This window comes from Solanum pennellii, chromosome 7, assembly GCF_001406875.1.
Source record: "Solanum pennellii chromosome 7, SPENNV200".
In the NCBI taxonomy this organism is placed as follows: Eukaryota; Viridiplantae; Streptophyta; class Magnoliopsida; order Solanales; family Solanaceae; genus Solanum; species Solanum pennellii.
This window is the reverse complement of record NC_028643.1, coordinates 79,055,037-79,058,983: the sequence shown is the minus strand read 5'-3', so window position 1 is coordinate 79,058,983 and position 3,947 is coordinate 79,055,037. Positions and strand designations below refer to the sequence as shown.

Sequence of the window (3,947 nt, the reverse complement as noted above, 5' to 3'; positions counted from 1 at the left end):
ATCAATTCCAAAATTCACAATGCCACCAATGCCATCATTTCCAAAAATCCCAACTTCTATTCCATCTATCCCATTCCTCACTCCACCACCTCCTAAGAACTAATTAAGTAGATTAGTCTACTTAATTATATTTGATTGTGATTTATACTGTTTTGTTGTTTGTGCTCTTCCTTTGTTTTGTTGATGATATGATTTGGATTTCCATTAGTTGTGTTATTAGTATTCAGGCTATTTGTCTTTGTGTACGTCCTGGGGACTTTATATAGTTTGGTGCTATATCATATTTCTATATGTAATTTTACTATTTCGTTTGTGTCACCTTTATTTATGATACACACTTTTATCATTCGACTTTTGATCAGTCTCTCTCTCTTCTTTTTTTTTGGTCACAATTAAAAGACAAATTACATAAATTGCTCATAAGAAATACGACTAATATTAGGATATGTTCTTAAGTACCTTAACATTCTGAATGCTCTATTAACAAACACAAGTGGACATATATATTCGTTAATGAAATATCCTAATTTGAGTCACTATTTTTACGAATCTCAAAGTCCATTCAATATGTAAATGTGAAAATTTGTCTATCACGTTGTACTAATTATTTTCTTAATTTATAACTATACAATTATCTGACTTATTCCTGATTACAAGTTTCAAAACTCATTCTTTCATTCTTCGTGATTAATCAAACAAGCCGCCTAGTACTAGATCCACGTCCTAATTCTAAACTTAGCAAGTTGCACAGTAGTGACATGTTAGCTTAGAATTCCAGTTGTAAACTTACATATTGAAACATGTAATCAACGAAGTGGCTGTAGTTTAGTGGTGAGAATTCCACGTTGTGGCCGTGGAGACCTGGGCTCGAATCCCAGCAGCCACACTATACCTTTTTTTGAAAAAATAAAATGAAATCGTACATATTATGACTATACATTGAAGACAATAATATAATTGAACACTTTACTCTTTTTTGAGAAAAAAAAATCGATACAAATTATGACTATACATTGAAGACAATAATATAATTGAACCTATTTAATTATTAAGTCCTAAGTAACATTTCAATGACTAAGACTTAAGCTTAAGAAATTATTTCTACAACTCTAATGTTAAAAGAACAAGACTAGGACCTAGATAGAAAAAGGTGTATGTATGCCTTTTTATTAGCCCAATGCTTAACAAAGTGAGGCAAATTATGATTCTACATTGAATTCACGAAAATAATCATATGGAAAATCTATAATAAAGTGATTTATATAGCAACCATTTAATTTCAACTTTAAATCAGAAAGTTGACCACACATACAGAAATAGGTGTCCACCAAGAGTTTCCAAACCAACCAATCAAAAATCATAACCAAACCAACAAATTAATAACTTATAGTATTATATTCCACTATAAATACCTTAACCCATTTAGTTACTTTCTCATTACCATTAAACAACATCTCAAAATCTTCTCAACTCCAACTACAAATAAAATTTTTTTAAAAATGGGTAGAAGCACATATACATGCATGTTCATAATTGTTAGTTTTCGGGCTATTTGTTCCACTATAGATCCTGAGGGGCTATATATAGTTATGTACATATGTTAGGTTTTTGACATGATTTTCTTTTGTTATAATTTAACTTTATAATTTACTTTTTTTCTCAAAAAAAGCCATAACATTATCTCTCTTTCATATTTGGTCATTCCTATCTTAGGAGAAAGGTTTAGAGCTATCATATTTTTATTTATGTCAGGTGAGATACAATTGAATTTATTTAAATTATGTCAAGACACAATACAAGTTTAAACGTTTATTTGTGCATAATTGAAGTTAATAACAACTGATACTAAGTTAAATGACAGATTTATATATTATATCTTTCCATAACTAATTAGACTTAAGTTTAAGAAGGTGTTTTCTATAATTGAAGTCTTTCAATGAATCAAGGTAAGTGTTCATCGCTATTTATAAATTTACTAGTGGATTAAATCAAGTTTTTCCAACATATATAACACTGAAAATAAGGTTAGGAGTTAGCCATGACAAACATTTCATTTTCTCATTAATTGGGAACCTAGAAAAGTGATATTATTCATATAGTTGTAAAGTTTGAAGCCAGAAAATAATTATTCAAAAGAAGAATATTATATGTCTTAATGACAAAAGAAAAATGTCTATTCCATAAAAGTGAAGACAAAATTTGGTAGTTTACTTAAATAAAGCAAAAGCCTTCACGTGAAACCATATAAATGGAAAATAATCTTACATTCCCCTCCAATCTAAAAACAAAAAAACACATGAAAATTTAAAATTTTCCTCATAAGCAAACAAGCTTATTATGATACTCCTTGTTAACAAATCAAACAACAAGAACATGATTATCTATCTTCAAATTGTTCTATTCTAAGTTTGGCACATGGAGTTAGCAGCAATAAATAACACTTTATATTAATTAATCGATTTGAAAGAATAAAGTATAGTAATCAAAGATAGTTATCTCCAAACCAAAAAGCAAATGAACAAGTTGCAAGACTTGTATAATGAGCATTTCACCTGACAAAGCAAATAAATAAATTAAAAGGCTTTTTCAAAAATAATTTCTCTACGTTCATAAGTTAGGAACAAAGTCTATATTTATATTAGTCACTCCGATTCAAATTTACCTATAAAATTATACTAGATATATGTTGTTTGTATAAATAAGATCACATTTTTACTAACTATTTTCGTAAAAATCTCAAAAGTATCAAATCTCTTTATAAGAAATACTATCCCGTTCATTATTATTTATCCCTTATTTCCTAAAATAAATTTTTATTTTTATTTGTCCACTTTTGACATATCAAGAAAAAATAATTTATTTATTTTTTTGCATGTTTTACTCTCAATGTTAAATATTTATATTTTCAAATCATTTTCTAAAACATTCATATCATTAATTGTATTTTTAATACTTAAAGTGAGATAAATTAAAGTATAACAAGTAAAAGAGAACGACGAAAGAAGAAAAAGTAGGGAGCAGTACACTTAAATTATTTAACTAGGTTCTAAAAACATCCAATGTGTTTTAAGTAAACGAGGTATACTTTTAACAGTAACCTAGAATTGCTAGTGTTGTATTTATCCAAATAATGCAGTCAAGTTGGAGAGAGGTCTTCAAGGCATATCTTAACATAACAACAACTAACTTTCTCGTAAAAAATGAAACTCAAAACTTTTTGCACAAAACAAAAAAGGTAGACTGTTAGCTATAAAAATTACTCCACATGAGAGTGTGCGCTTTTACACGGGAGCAGCGGGGTGGATTAATATATAAAGTTATGATCAGATCAATATAAATAGACGATGCAAATGAAAGTAACTAAAGTGAAAATGTTGAAATAAATATGTATAATCATGAATAAAATTATTCACAAGAAGGTGAAAATGACTTTATAATCGACAAAATGAGAAAGAATAGATTTAGATAATTCGAGAAAGAGAAGATATCTATGCCAATTTATAAATCAGTTTCTAACATTGAATAATGTTTCACTACACTTACTACTTACTAATTAGCTAATCCAACAGATCTCTTAACTATTTAATTCTAGTTAATTAAAAGCAAAGTGACCAGTACGCAGTTGAGCGTCTGCTTCCGCGAATCATCCTAATTTTGCCCTCTTCCTCTCAATATATTATATATAATAATTTCTTTACAACGGTAATTACCTATTTAATATTTTTTTATTTTTTGCTTCAGATAAAATTTGAATAAAAAAATGAAAACGAATATTAATGTGCCCGCCATGATCCCCAAAACTATCCCGCTTTTTCAGTTTGGGCTTTTTGGACATCGATTTGGGCTTTTTAAATCTTTGACCACACAATCCACGTGTCAACACACCATTTGTTGTAATACAATGGACCCACCTGTTTCTGATGTTTCTATTTATGTGCTCCCCCTTC

At 28.5% G+C, this 3,947-nt stretch overlaps 1 non-coding gene across 1 annotated transcript; it reads left to right on the top strand.

Moving 5' to 3' along the window:
* Positions 1–814: 814 nt before the first annotated feature.
* On the top strand, positions 815–886 carry TRNAH-GUG. Its single transcript has one exon. It is a non-coding gene; the product is annotated as a tRNA-His (tRNA).
* The last annotated feature ends 3,061 nt before the right edge of the window (positions 887–3,947 follow it).